General features: G+C 36.8%; 1 protein-coding gene and 1 long non-coding RNA gene across 4 annotated transcripts in view; both read left to right on the forward strand.

The window, feature by feature from the left end:
- Nucleotides 1–16,424, forward strand: part of NEGR1 (neuronal growth regulator 1) — a 1,047,432-nt gene that overhangs the window by 499,179 nt on the left and 531,829 nt on the right. The window lies entirely within an intron of this gene.
- Nucleotides 757–5,381, forward strand: LOC129655274 (uncharacterized). The gene is made up of 3 exons (XR_008715862.1): nucleotides 757–885; nucleotides 2,124–2,238; nucleotides 4,988–5,381. It is a non-coding gene; the product is annotated as an uncharacterized LOC129655274 (long non-coding RNA).

A 16,424-nucleotide genomic window follows, 5' to 3' on the forward strand; every position in this document is an offset into this window, starting at 1 on the left:
TGAGAACTACTACTGGGAAAGATATATAAAAAGCACTTTGTCCAAAGATGGATCGTCTCTGCTAAACAAGTTTATGAAGGAAGCACATTTAAACTTATGTGTCCTAATAAACTTCTCAAGATAAAGAATATATTAGCTAATGATATTGACCAGAATTGTTTTTTCTTCACCCTCCACCCACCAAACAAAAATAAAATAGTGAAGGCAGACTTTTCTGTTTGAAATTATCAGAAGAGGATGATTTTAAAGTCATTTCTAATTTGAGTTAAAAAGACCAAAAACAGTAACATATTTCCATGACATCACTACATAAAGTCTAAATGAAATTCAGGCCATGACAGGCCATGGGATTTTTTCCTAGAGTTCTTAAATTATAATATAAAAAGTATAATGCCTGTCAAGGCTCAACAGAATGCTTACATTGGATACGGATTGTCTGCCGGATGATAAATAATCTCCAAATAACTTTTAGTGTTCTTGATTTATAGAAGTAATGTGCATTATAGTAAAAATTATAAATATCAAACTAAAACCACAGAGAATTCTACTCGCATGTCTGTTCTACTTTCTTGATCATTAAGAGTGAATTCCCTGCCTGCAAATAATCTAAATGTTGAAGTTCTAAGCACAGTACTTCAAAAGTGACTGTATCTGGAGATAGGATCTTTAAAAAGGTGATTAAGGTTAAGTGAAAATCTGAGGATGGAGTCTAAGTCCCATATGACTGGTTCTTTATAAGACAAGATGATTAGGACAGGCACAAACACAGAGGAAAGACCATGTGAAGACAGAGATAGAAGAGCGGCATCTACAAGCCAAGGAGGGAGGCCTCAGAGGAAATTAAAAATGCTGACATTTGATCTTTGAATTCTGTCCTCTAGAACTGTGAGAAAGTTAATTTCTATTGTTTTATCTACCCTGTTTGTGATTCTTGGTTATGGCAATCCTATCAAACTAACACAGTCTCTAGTGATTACTGTAGTTACTCCTTCTTTTTCTAAGGCCATAGATGGCTACGTCTGGTTCCCTGGTAGAGTTTTCTCCAAATGGAACTGCTGTTATTGCTTACTCTCATGAACGTTTTCCTTTTTTTCTCTTTGTCTCCTTCTGGTATACTGCCATGGATTTGAAAGTGTTTTTGATTCTTTTATCACTCACCATTCTCACACTCTACCCATTAACCACACAGTCATTGTTGCAAGAGTTTCATGTTACTTTCATCTTTAATCCTCACTCGGGGTTTTTTAGTTAGTTTGTTTGTTTTTTGTATTTTTGTTTGTTGTTTTGTTTTGGTTTTGGGGGTGGTTGTTATGTTTTAGTTGTTGTTGTTGATGAGGGGGCAGGGGAGTGGCTGCACTGTACAGCTTGTGGCATCTCAGTTCTTTAATTAAGGATTGAACCCAAACCACAGCAGTGGAAGCTCAGAATTTGAATCACTAGGCCGCCAAGGAACTCTCTTTATCCTCATCATTACTGCCATAGTTCATCATCTCCTCTCTGAACTAAATCTTTTCATAGGGTATACTTTTTCTAGGTCTCTCCTCACTCCAGCCTGGCTCCAAATATGTGGGTAGTATGTGTGTTCTAAAGCAGAGGTCTGATTTATCTCATTAAATCACTCATCCTCCTATTTTAGAGTGTTTTCAGTGAAAAGCAATGCTTTGTTCCCCATTGATTACATGATGAGCCCCAAATGCTCTAATATTGAGACCATGACCTGTAGGAAACAACATTACTTTCTTTCATTCCCCTAAATACTTACTTATGCTCAGGAAATTCAAAAAGCTTTCCCTTCCAACTGAAATACACTTCTAATTCCTATTATATTTCCAAGGAATTATCAGACATATCTGCAGATCCTCAGATTGATAGCTAAGAGTGAATGAATTGTTATCTCTACAAAGAATAGAAAATAAAATCACATAGAAATGTGCTTTAAGGTCTAATTCAAATCCTGCTTCCTCCTAAAATCTTTCTTAACCACCGCTACACATACTCTGTCTTGTGAAATAATGTTAATCTTTATCATTAATTAACACTGTATAATGAACTGATTTGTGTTTCTCATTTTGTTAGCTTGAAGTGAAAGTGTTATTTGCTCAGTTGTGTCTGACTCTCTGCAGCCCCATGGACTATAACTCACCAGGCTCCTCTGTCTGGAATTCTCCAGGCAAGAATATGGAGTGGGTAGCCATTCCCTTCTCCAGGAGCTCTTCCTGACCCCAGGATTGGACTCAGGTATCCTGAATTACAGGCAGATTCTTTACCATCTGAGCCACCAGGGAAGCCCTGGTTAGCTTAGAATCACAGAATTATCATAGTATAGAACTGTAATAAAACTTGCCTGGTGGCTCAGAACTCCACTAGACTTGAAAGAAAATCTCCTATCTTATATTTAAGAACTGCTTATATTTTAGGGCCAATACATTTTTAAAAATCCTCAAGGAGACCCTTCACCCCCACTAAAGAAGCCAGAATGTGTTATCTTCACTAGTTTAAAAAATTGAGAACATAGATAGTGCCAACTTCAAGGGGGAAGCAGAGCCAAGTAGAGGAGAGATTAAGACCAAGAAAAATATCCCGTTTGACACTGAAACTTTCTTTACTTGGTGGGTCAAGACAAGTTCATGATAATGATACAAAATGATATAGTTTCATTGAATCTTTCCATCTTTGTTCTGTGGCTTGGAACAGGAAGAGATCTAGGGACAATGTATAAAGTTATATTCCAGAGATGGGTCCTAGTTATTAGCCCAAGTGTTTGGGTAAATCCTTCTTCAATTTTGGTACTTACTGTTTCTAGTAGTTAAACTGTATGCTCTGATATACAAATGTTTCCAAGTCTCTAGCATCTAAACCAGGACTGCAGCATGCAACTTTTCAATTTGCTCAATTGTTCAATTTGCAGCTGTTCCAGAATTCCTGGCTGTAAGAGCAAGGTAGGGCTTCATTCAACCCACATTTGCTCACCAAAGGGTAATCCCTAGCATTGGGCCACACCTTTTCTTATTTTATTTGAAGACTTCTTACTGATTTGCAGCAGCCCAGTTGAAATCAATTGGTGTAATCAACTACTACTGCTGCTATTGACAGCATGAATTGGTTAAATTCCAAAGACGCAGAGTAATTAAAAATCTGCTTTTACAGAGGGAAGCAGGATTATTCTGCTAACTTATGGGTTTTAGTTTAAGAAGTTTTTTTGTTTGTTTGTTTTAATCAGAGACCTGCTTAAATACAATTAAAGCAAATAAACACAAGAGAGAGGAGAATAACAATTGCGGCTAGGATTTATTTTTCTCAAACCTCATAAAATAATGTTGACTAGATTGTCCTTATAAAGGCATATCAATTTATTCATATTTTTCTTTGTGATTTAGTAAAAATATATGTATTTTATATGGGAAAGAAAAATTTTCTGTGGACACCAGATGTTTTCCTGGAAATCAATATCTTTAGGGCATTTCCCTGTGTTGTTATGATACTGCTTTGCCACAGAATAAAAGCCCACATTTTCTAGTGTTGACCATTTTTTAATTGAAGACACTTGAACTTCTAGGACGCTAACACACATAAGCAGCAGATCTGACAGCTTTAACTCCGTTTATTGAAAGCAAATTCACATCCTTTCAATACTTTTTGGAATAGTCTAATTATAATATTAGGTGGCATAAATAAAAGGAAGAATTAATAATGGAGATCACATACCATAAGGTAGAAGAATCAGACAATGTTGGCTTGACTGATTCTGAAAGTATGATTCTGATTCTTCAAAGTATGAAGACTGACCACCAGGAATGTAGTTAAAGAAGATAGAGACCCACAAACCTCGTAGACAAGGAGAGAAAATGAGAGATTGATGGTTGTAGAACATAAAATTAATAAGCAGCATAAATGATTTACACTCAAATATAAGGATTTTTTTAAATTTTATTTCCTACTTTGCATATCATTCCTAAGTATGGTATTGCATTTTTTCTGTCTTCCTACATTAAAAAATGTACTTCCATAGAGTGCTTTGAGATCCTTAGATGAAAGGTATTATCTAAGTGCAAATTAATGTCATCTAAAAGCTGTCTTAATGACTTTATAAGCAATAGTGAAATGGTTTCCAATTTAGTTTTAAATAGGTATAAATCATTCACGTGAAGAACCAAGTGAATTAATTGTAGAAGAATAGTTCAGCATGCACCAAATCTATTAGGATACTTGAACACAGCTGCAACTCAGAGGATAAACTAGATTAGAATACTGTTTGTAGAAAATAGCAAATCGAAGCACTCTTTGAGGCAATTAACAAAATCAGAGCATCCTTTGAAGGAAATAAGCATGAAAAATGCCTTTTTTACTCTGATTTTTCCAATTGCCTAATTTTGCTACTGTCTTGAATGTCTTGGATTATGTTCAAAGCCCAACACAACAGAGTTTCTGTCATACAGATGAGATTTTGTTTCGTTGTGAACTATTCAACCACAACTAAATGTACATTTTCAACCACAGCAATGATGAATATGAACAATTATAGTAACACCCACTACAGTTTGACTCACTAAGTGATATTACTCATCCTATCCTCCTTGTATTTTTCCATTGGTTGGGGTCAGGGGTATAAGCCAGTTGAGGGGGAAACTATAGAAAATTGTTAACAAAACAACAGTAAATTATGGTAATATTTTCATGTGTATACTAGGTTGTTTGAGATATACACTAAGCCTTTATATACATTATCTTAATTGTATATAACTACTCTATGAATCGTTAAAGGTATATGTCATTTTTTATATTTTAAAGAGAAGAAAATAAGCCATATATACTAATTAACAGGTGCAGTCACATATAATGTTTTGTTTTTTAATTTTTAGGAATCTTCAATTTGCCTTATTATCCACTTTGCCCCCTCAATCAACCCTTTGTAACAGTATCTGGTTCTTCCAAGCCCATTTAGCATCCTTATCTACTTTATAATCAAACTCTCCCCCTTCTTTTCCAGGACTCTGGCTACAATGGTTCATCCTTCTGCTTGCCTTTCTCCCATGACTTTAACATTTTGGCTGATTAAGGTTGAGCTTCCCTTAGCTTTCTGCCAATCAACTTTTAGGAATGAGTCAAAAACAATATTATTTTGGGCTCACCATAAGGACTTAACCTCATGTTTTTATTCCAAAATATTTCTACTAACCCATGATACAATAAAATTTCTCTTTTTAAAAATTCTGCAGTTATTTTTTCCTGTCAACAAATATTTTAGCTCTACACTGCAAAACAAACCTTAGATATAATGTTTTGCCCTGGGCACTATATATTTAATATGTTATTTCTATATTTATTTTCAAATCTGAAACTCAAATTACTTTGCAAACATAAATGTTATTCTATAAATGTAGGTAACTTGACTCTTGCACCAAACAAAATGCTCAAAACATATTATTTGTCCTTTCTCTTTTACATCTTTAGGAATGCATAAGAACTGAGAGGCATAGCAATAAAAAGTATGTCTGAGACATAAAATACAGGTTCTGTTGTCTTTGAGTATGAAACATTGGTAAAGCCTAAGGGTAGCCCAGCTTCTACTAACCTCATTAGGTTTTTTCAGGAAGAGGAATAAAGAACAAATTAAGTAGAATAAGAGGAACAACATTGACTATGTGGGAACAGGTGCGAATAGGTTTGTGGCCATGTTGGTTTATTGTGCAATCACAATCTTAGATAACATAAATTGTTGCCTAGTTTGTTCCACAAACTGCTCTTCTCAGCAGCATGGCTAGGAGTGTGTTACTGAAATGTGAAATGGATACAGCCTATATCTGTCAGAATGGGCTAAATAAATTACACTGAAATATTATACGAACTTTAATTTTCAGTGACTTAACATAACCAAGTTTTATTTTTTGTTCTCTGTCTGCTGTGGTAAATAAAGGAGCTTTGCTCATTGTAGAATGAGAGATTTTGAAAACAGAGCAGCCTGTCTGTCTGGAGGGAAAAGAGAGCATGCTTGACAGGGTTTTCAACCAAACAGGAAGTGACATACATCACTTCTGGTCATAACACATGTCTCTGCTTATTATACTTCCTGGGCCCCTTGTAGCTGGATTGCCACAGTAATATTTAATGAGTAGCACTCTTGTCTATAGCACAACAATACTAGTCTGTTGTTAGGATAATCCACAGAACTGTGTCTTGGGAAACCATAAAGTTTAAAAGGACAAGTAATTAATTCAAGAGAATATATTAATATCTGTCACTTATGCAGACCTGGCTTCGATTCCTGGGTCGGGAGGATCCCCTGGAGAATAAAATGGAAACCCACTCCAGTATTCTTGCCTGGAGAATTCTACCAGGCTCAGAGGAGCCTGATGGGCTACAGTCCAAGGGGTCACAAGAGTCAGACATGACCTCGTGACTAAACAATAGTGATACTTAAAAGGTTTCCCCAATGGCTCAGGAGTAAAAGAACACACCTGCCAATGCAGGAGATGTGGGTTCTATCCCTGAGTCAGGAAGATTCCCTGGAGGAGGAGATGGCAACCCACTCCAGGATTCTTGCCTGGGAAATCCCATGGGTAGAGGAACCTGGTGGGTGAGAGTACATGGAGTTGCAAACAGTGAGACATGACTGAGCAACTGAGCACATATAGGACACTTAAAATGGTGCCATCAGAGGTGCCCTGAGAAGATAAAATTATCCCAAAATATTGTAGTCCACACATAACCTCTACCTGAAATATTATTGTATCAACTTACAGTTGGAAGAACAATTGGAATTTTAGAGATCTAAGATTTAGATAAGCCCTTCTAAAATGATTAGGTCACTCACTTCTGAGACCATTCCTTGGACAATATCTTTCCATGGCTCAGCTTAGCATGTCACCTACATTTGTAAACCTACTTAAGTGGCACTTTACAAGATATATTCTGCATTCCCAAGTCACTGAAACATTGATGATAAATAGTACAGTATTTGATATTCTGGACATAGGGTGGAGAAAAAACTCCAAGACGAAGGAGAACTTTTGTACAGCTCTTCGATTTAACGCAACTTTGCAATAGCGTTTAACTTATATTAGATTTGTTTCTCACAGCTCTCATATCCCCAGGTGTTCATATGAAAGCTGAGATTCTTACAAAGACAATATTCTAGCCTTCAGGGTGAATTTTCGAAACCCTGCTTAGGTGAGGCACATACAAAATCTGTTAGTTTATTGCATTTTGGGCGCATTTGCTTCTGCAGTGTTTTGAACATTCACCTTTTCAGGGTAGCACATTCATTAAAAAACATCTCATGAGTGTGATATGAACTCAAATTTGAGCACACAGACTTGAATGAATAAAAAGGCACTTACAGATTCAGATAATAGTCACATTCATAGTTTTTTTTATTTTTTTAACCTAGCTCTAAGCCAACTTAATTTCACACAGTGGAACAGAATGAATAGTAAAATTATTACTTAGTCCTTAAGATGGTATACAGTATCAATTTCTGGAATTAAAAATATGAGACAGCTATACTTAATGACTCCCTCCTCCTGATAAAACTTTAAACATAGTGTAAATAAACATCAAACCTAATTTAAACTAGGTTTTTTTTTTTTTTAAGTCTTCAACCTATATCTAATTTTAAGATGTTTTTCTCTAATGGTTAGCATTTTTTTTTTCAGACTAATATCTGCTCCTTCACCAAAGTTCAGGAAAAAACCTATTGAATGTTCCTTGATTATTAATTACATAATCCCCGAACATAACTTTGTGATATGCTTATTCCCTCAGTTGTGTCCAACTCTGTGACCCCATGGACTGTAGCCCACCAGGTTCTTCTGTCCATGGGGACTCTCCAGGCAAGAATACTGCAGTGGGTTGCCATGTCCTCCTCCAGGGGATCTTCCCAATCCAGGGATTGAACCCAGGTCTCCTACATTGCAGGCAGATTCTTTACCATCTGAGCCAGGAATACTGGAATGGGTAACTTGTCACTTCTCCAGGGGATCTTCCTGACAAAGGAATCAAACTAGCATCTCCTGCATTGCAGGCGGATTCTTTACCAGCTGAGCTACAAAGAAAGCCCTGGACTACTTTGATTACTTATAATTAAATTAATCTTTTGAAATTGTAAACCTTTTAGGTGAACACAAGCAGATTAGGGGAGAATGGCAGGCCTGGAAAGTACATGGACGTTCTGAGCCCTTTCTCCATACCTTGCCCTCTGCATCTCTTCCACCTGGCTGTTCCTGAGTTGAGCATACCAAAATCATTACACACAAGGATCTGCAGAACACGCACAACCATCTTCAGAACAACCATCCATGAAAAAGAGAAAAAGACGGAACCTACGAGAAAAGATCTTCTATAGCTAAAGACATAAAGAACTACAAGACAAGTAGGGGGGCAGATTTGCAATAAATTCAAGTCTAAATGAGAGCTTTGCTGAATGGAGTATTCTTGGTTGTAGGTTTTTCCCTTTCTTCAGTTTGATTACACTTTGCCACTTCCTTCTGGCCTGTGGAGTTTCTGTTGAAAAATCAGCTGATAACCTTATGGGAGTTCCCTTGTATGTTATTTGTTGATTTTTCCTTTGCTGCTTTTAGTGTTCTCTATCTTTAATTTTTGTCATTTTGATTATAATGTGTCTTGGTGTATTCCTCTTTGGGTTACTCCTGTATGGGACTCTGCATTTCCTGGACTTGGCTATTTCATTTCCTAAGTTAAAGAGATTTTCCATTATTATCTATTCACATATTTTCTTGGCCCCTTTCTTTCTCTCTTCTTCTGAGGTAACTATAATGCAAATATTAGTGGGGTGGATGTTGTCCCAGAGGCTCCTTCAAACTGTCCTCATTTTTTTTTTTCTTTTTTGTTCAGTGGCAGTGGTTCCCTTGGAGAAGGCAATGGCACCCCACTCCAGTACTCTTGCCTGGAAAATCCCATGGGCGGAGGAGCCTGGTATGCTGCAGTCCCATGGGGTCACTAAGAGTCAGACACTACTGAACGACTTCCCTTTCACTTTTCACTTTGATGCATTGGAGAAGGAAATGGCAACCTACTCCAGTGTTCTTGCCTGGAGAATCCCAGGGACCAGGGAGCCTGGTGGGCTGCCGTCTATGGGGCAGCACAGAGTCAGACACGACTGAAGTGACTTAGCAGCAGCAGTGGTTCCCTTAACTCTATCTTCCAGCTAACTGATTAGTTCTTCTAAATTATTTAGTCTCCTATTGATTCCTTCTAGTATATTTTTCATTTCAGTTATTCTTCATCTCAGTTTGATTGTTCTTTATATTCTCTAACTCTGTTAAATGCTTCTATCTTTTCACACTTAGATCCATTCTCCTCCTGAGTACTTTGATCATCTTTATGATCATTACTCTGAACTCTTTCTTGGATAGGTTGCTTGTCTCCACATCACTTAGTGATTTTTCTAGGGTTTTATCCTATTCCTTTGCCTATAACATATTCTTCTGATGCCTCATTTTGCCTAAGTTGTTATTGTATTTTTATGTATGTGATAGGTTAGTTAAGTTTTTTGACTTTGGATAAGTGGCCCTCTTTAGGAGACATCCTGTGCATCCCAGCAGTGCACTCCTCTCTCTTTACACAAGCTATATGCTCTAGGGGTTCACTTTTAGAGGGCTGAATTGGTTCTTCTGTAGTGGCAGGCTAACTGTGTGGGCAGTCTGTTAGGCCTTGTGTGGATGCTGCTAACTGCTGCTTAGTGGGACCTGACCAAGAGGTGGCTGGTTGCAGAATCCTAGGTGGCCAAGGGATAATGCTTGTTCGCTGGTGGGCAGAGTTAGGGTCCCAAAGTCACAAAGTCTCTGGGGTTAGTACAGATTTACTGGCAGGTAGAGTTAGTTCCTAAAGTCTGGCTGTGGGGCCCAGGGATCCCAGAACTCCTTTCAGATTACAGGAATAGGGAGGGGGTGGATATTTGGCTCCTGACACAGTTGGGTATAGGCTTGAAGTTGGGTGTCCTGAAGGTTGTATTTGCCTGCTATTAAGCCAGGCCAGGGTCCAGCTGATCCCAGGGTAGGATCTAGTCTATGTTCATGACTGTAGCTTTTTTGCTTCTGGTGTCTGCCCTCTGGTGGATGTAGCTGGTGGAGAGGCTTCCTCAGGCTTTCTGGTTGGAGTGGCCAGTGCCTCTGTGCTGGTGGATGGATGATTTTGGTTCCCTGGTGGAATGGGCTGTGTCTATAGGGTGAGACCAGAAGTGCCTGTGAACTCTTTAGTCTTTAGGCAGCCTGTCTGCTGATGGGTGGGGCTGTGTCCCCACTCAGTTGTTTGGCCTGAGGTGTCCCAACACTGTCACCTACAGGCTATTGTGTAGGGCAGGTCTTTGTGCCACTGAACCAAGATGTCAGCCACCAACACTGTTTATATGGTTGAATGTTCCTTAGTATGTCTGCCATCAGTGTCTATGTCCCCAGGAGGAGCTGCAGGCACTCCCCTGGTCCCTCCAGAAGATTCTCTAAGACAAGCAGGTAGATCTGGCCTAGGCTTCTATCAAATTATTTCTTTTGCCCTGTATGCCTGTGGACATGAGACTTTGTATGTGCCCTTTAAGAATGAAGTCTCTATTTCCCATGGTCCTGTGGGGCTCCTGCAGTTAAGTCCCGCTGACCTGCAAAGCCAAATATTCTAGAGGTTCATCTTCCTGGTGGCATACCTCTGGACTGGGATATCTGATGTGGGTTCAAAACTTACTCCTGTGGAACACTTGTAATATAATTATTTTCCCAGGGTGTATGGGATTTGAATTTATCACAGATCTGCCCACAATACTTGTCTTGTTGTAGTTCTTAATGTATTTAGCTACAGAAGATCTTTTCTCATAGGTTCCCGTCTTTTTCTCCTTTCCATGGATGATTGTTCTGAAGATAGTTGTGCATGTTTTGCAGATCCTTGTGTGTAATGATTTTGGTATGCTTAACTCAGGAAAAGCCAGGTGGAAGAGATGCAGAGGGCAAGGTATGGAGAAAGGGCTCAGAACATCCAGGTACTTTCCAGGCCTGCCATTCTCCCCTAATCTGCATGTGTTCCTCAAAGATTTACATATGGGCTTCCCTGGGGACTCAGACGGTAAAGTGTCTGCCCGTAATGCGAGAGACCGGGATTCAATTCCTGGGTTGGGAAGATCCCCTGAAGAAAAAGGGCAACCCACTCCAGCATTCATGCCTGGAAATTCCAAAGTCCAAGGAGCCTGGTGGGCTACAGTTCATGGGGTTGCAAAGAGTCAGACACAACTGAGTGACTTCACTTTCACTTCACTATGTGTATGTATATATATATATATATATATATACACACACATATATATATGTATACATAGTGTATACACACTTTTCTGTATACCTGAAACATTGTAAGTCAACTATGTTTCAATTTAACAAATTAAAAATAGAAGTGGTTAAACAGCCATCTTTTGTTCCCAGTCTTTGAGATAATTTATAATATTTAACAATTAAGTACAATTTTACCCATGGATGTGCTTTATCTGACTGAGAAATTCTCTTCCCTGGCTACTTTCTTAATCAATCACTTTTATGTGTATATTGTCCTTGGGGACCATTTCTGGAGACCTTGCTTAAGCAGGGGGACAGGTGAATGTTAGGAAATTGTTTTAAGTCTGATGTGTCCAACATTGTTATATAAAAATAATAACACTTTTTAGAGTCAAAAATAAAAGAAAATTGTAAGCTTTTATACCAGATTTTTGTCAATATTGCATTCCTATGTTTAAAAATGTTTAAGCCAGGTGGTACATTTCACAGGGCTAATAGATGCTCAATTTATGATACATACTTCATATAAACTATGCAAACAAGTCTGGGAAACCCATTAATGTATTAAGACTACTGTTACATATCACAGATTGTCAGAAAAATGATAGTATTTCCCTCATTATTAAGTAAATGGAAAAAGGAAATCAAAATAATTATTCTTTTGAGTGACTATGGTTTTATGACCTGAATATATATTCCATATGTTTTTCTATCATGTTTTAATCTTTATTAAACAAATATATCAGGCAAATCTCCAATATCTACTCTCTTTAGCTACCTTTTCTACACTATTCTATTACCCGAAAATAAAACCTTTATATAGCACTGTCAACATAATCTAGCAGTCAGTATCCATCACATTAAATAAATGTGAGACTAATTGCCTTTCCCTTATCAACAACCTTTCTGTCTTCCAGAATTTTAGTAAGATATTCACTTTTTCCTGCTGTGTTTTCCAGTAAGATTTATTTTAATACAGGAGGCTATATCCTGGGACTTTTTTTCACTATTCTACAATTATTCATTTTTTACACATATTTATATAAATTTATGAGTTAACTATACTTACCTATCAGAGAAGGCAATGGCACCCCACTCTAGTTCTATTGCCTGGAAAATCCCATGGATGGAGGAGCCTGGTAGGCTGCAGTCCATGGGGTCGCGAAGAGTCGGACACAAATCAGCGACTTCACTTTCACTTTTCTCTTTCATGCATTGGAGAAGGAAATGGCAACCCAGTCCAATGTTCTTGCCTAGAGAATCCCGGGGACAGGAGAGCCTGGTGGGCTGCCATCTATGGTGTTGCACAGAGTCGGACACGACTGAAGTGACTTAGCAGCATCAGCATACTTACCTATATTTATCAGTTTCTCTGTATATATAATTAAGGTTTTGACCATTGTATCAACTGACATAAATAACTAGTTTACCTAATTTCTTCTAGAATCCTTTCTCTTATTTACTCATTCAGCAGATATTTATGTAACAAGTATTTTAATCCAGAAACTCTACTTGATACTGAATATTAATCTATGTACAGGACATGGAAGGATCCTACCTTCATAGAAACAGGTGAAAGATGTGGAGCATTCAGGAGGAATTCCTAACTAGAGTTTTGGAGATGTGGGAATATTCCTAAGAGAAATAATGTCTGTGCTAAAACATGAAGGCTAAGGAGGAATGAGCCAGATAAAAAGGCTGCCATCCTCGTGTGTGTGTGTGTGTGTGTGTTTATGAATGAAAGAGAGAAACAGAGAGACACTATGTGTGTGTGTATATTAGGGTAGGGAAGAAAGCAGGAAGAGTGCAAAGTGAAGGCAGGCTAGGGAAGAAGGAATTTCAGGAATAGGATATAGCTTTTAGTGAACTGCTGCTGCTAAGTCTGAAGCAGTTTAATATGGTTAGGATAATAGTAGAAAGTACATCATACATTTCTTGACAACATAAGTAGATTTTCGATGAATCTCATGAAAGTTAAGCTTTTTAGAGGCCTTGGAAGGGACTGTAGTAATGTATTCATATATCTAGATTTATATCTATACACAACTTATGAAGATGAGGTTGTTGTTTGGTCGCTCAGTTATGTCCTTTTTTTTGCAACCCTGTGGACTGTAGCTTGCCAGGCTACTTTGTCCATGGGATTTTCCAGGCAAGAATACTGGAGTGGGTTGCCATTTCCTCCTCCAGAGGATCTTCCCAACCCAGGAATCGAACCCACATCTCCTTCATTGCAGGCGGATTCTTTACTGCTGAGCCACTGGGGAATCCCATGAAGATAAGGTATTTTACCTCAATTGATTAAGACCACTGTGTCTTTCTATGCTTTCCTTTGTGTTAGAAGACATTAGGGTGGCAACCAAAATGAAAATTGAGTTGGGGATTCTCTTGATTTGAGGTGCTGTGGGATATTTTTTGTGGTTCACAGTTATTTCTGTATTTAGTGGTTATTTTGAGTTATATCCACAGAAATATCTTCCAAAAATACTGTATTAAGTAATTAGGAGGCATGGATTTAAAAAATTCATTGGAAAGAGATTTAAATTTCTTGTTGTTTAGATATGGAATAATGGTGTTGATGAAGATAATGTAAAATTCATGTGTACCACTAGAAAGAGGACATTGATCACAAATTGTTTAATGATGTTCAATTCAAAGGGCCAGTCAAGCAGATTATATTGATAGAAAATCAAAATAACTTTTTCCACATTTGATAATAATCCTAAACTATTTTCAGTAAAAATAATAATAATAATAATGAATTTATATGCTGATATAATCTTTTTATGGGCTTCCCTAGTGGCTCAGTGGTAAAGAACCTGCCTGCTAATGCAGGAGATGGGGGTTCAATCTCTGTATGGGTAAGATTTCCTAGAGAAGGAAATGGCAACCCACTCTAGTATTCTTGCCTGGAGAATACCATGGACAGAGGAGCATGGGATGCTATGGTCCATGGGGTCGCAAAGAGTTGGACATGACTGAGCTTGAAACAAGTGCTCTTTTTATGTGACATAATGGTTTACATGTTTTGGTTTAGATTTATATACATTCTTGTGTGTAAATCTCCTTTAGGGTAGCAAAAGCATACCTCTCTTTTTGTATTTCCCCTTTCTGAAGCAAAATATTATTGATACTTATCATTTGTATGACCTTTGTGCTTCACAAACAACTTTCTTTTACCCTGTCCCATTTAATTATAACAATAAAAAAGAAGTATATTCTCATTTTTCAGAGATGGAAACTACAATTTGGGAAGGTTAAATGACTTACCAAATTTGTAATTGTAGGTGTAGAACCTTGGTATATCTTCAGACACTGCATCCAGACAGCATTCCATTATCTCATCTCTTATCAACACATTTATTTATAAAATATACAATAGTCATTAAAATACATTAGATTTTCTTTTATAAGTATTATTTACTGACCATAAAGTCAGCCACAAATCACAAACTAAGCATAAAAGTAACCTTCTCCTCTCAGGATGAAATCCTAAACTATCAACAACATTGGGGAGAGTTATTACATAGTATAGATTATTTAAAGGATCAAAATATTGGAGAAAAATTTTGATGAAACAATTTAATATCTCCATTATTTTAATTAAAATATACAAAACTTGTTAGGTCAAATATTTGTGTCATTATTTAAAGTACAGCTTACATTATTCACGATAGATATGGTCTTTTATCATTTTTTTGAATATTGAAATATTAAAAGTTAAATGGTTGGGAAAGCATCTGCTATTCATTATTATTTGATTATCCTATTCTTACTGACATTATAATGGATGAATATGATATGTTGTGGAACATAATGTCAAAAACAATTCCAAAATTGCCTCTGAAGCCAAAATTCTTTTTTCTAATAATTGCTAATGGTCTAGTTAGGAGACATTTTACTATTCTTCTCATGATTTTTTAAAGTATTCAATTAGAGATTTTTAAATTATTCAAATAGATTTTTTTAACCCAAAAGAGACTACCATTGGCATTTAACTTGCCTATTTACCTCCTCTTCATCTCTTCTTTTAAGGGGAAAATCTTTTTTCACCTTTATTTTTTGGTATATATTCATATGAGAGAAAATAAAAGTATCTCAAACCTGGGTTCAAAAAATTGTATTATATTTCAAATGCTGACATTTTAAAAATAATGCTTTCAGCACAAAAGAAGAACAGTAGAGCATAACCATATTATTCACAAGACATGTTTTAAGATGTATATGTCTTTGTTCCACACTAAAAGCAGAAACCACTCAAAATATCTTAAACCCAATGGGAAAGAGTGTATGTTGGAGAGGCTCTATATTGAGCCTACAGGCATGACTAGAACATTTCAGAACTGATTTACTGGGGAACTAATGCTGAAAATAAGGAAGATGAGGAGTCAGGAACTACCACTGGGAAGTTCTAATTACTAATATTTTATCATTCTTACTCTTTCATTTTTTTATTCACCTTGTTTTTAGTTGTTGAAGTAATGCAAACATACAATTCAGATCTGACCTTGAACTTCTCTTCATTGACAAATCTATTAAAGTGTCTTCTCTTCTAGAAAATGACTTACTGAACTGTATTGAATACATTGCTTTTCTTCGTATAAAGTAGTCCATACAATACTCCTGTTCTCAATGTGTCCCTAAATCAGAAGCCCTACAGGACACTGTTTTTTGTTGTTTGTATAATATTCAACCTGGTATATAAAACCATGTGCACCTAGAGCACTATATAAATAATAAATAATAATATTTATGTCCTTCAGGGAAAGACTGAAAACTTTTCTACTTTAATTGAGTTCTTCTGTTTGTGCTTTTGATGTTTTATTTATTGTATGCTTTGTTGGAAGGATTTTTCTGTTTATTGTAGTTCCTGTTCTATTTCAGTACTGGAAATAGCTCCTGTCTTGTGTTGCCCTTTTCTTTGAAATTTTGTTTAATTTCTGTCAGATGAAGGTGCTTTGGAGGCTGGAGGGCACTTGTGTCAATAAATTAAGGATATAAAAAAATTCTATCTGTCATTTTTTTTTTTTACCTACTATACAACATTCATCAATGTACCAGGAAAAATTACTTTAGTCACAATTCCCTCACAGATAAATTTATTTTCTTGTTTTCCCCTGATGACCTTCTAATTTGGGGGTGTAATCAAATTGTAGTGAA

Source organism: Bubalus kerabau, chromosome 6, assembly GCF_029407905.1.
Source record: "Bubalus kerabau isolate K-KA32 ecotype Philippines breed swamp buffalo chromosome 6, PCC_UOA_SB_1v2, whole genome shotgun sequence".
Lineage (NCBI taxonomy): Eukaryota > Metazoa > Chordata > Mammalia > Artiodactyla > Bovidae > Bubalus > Bubalus kerabau.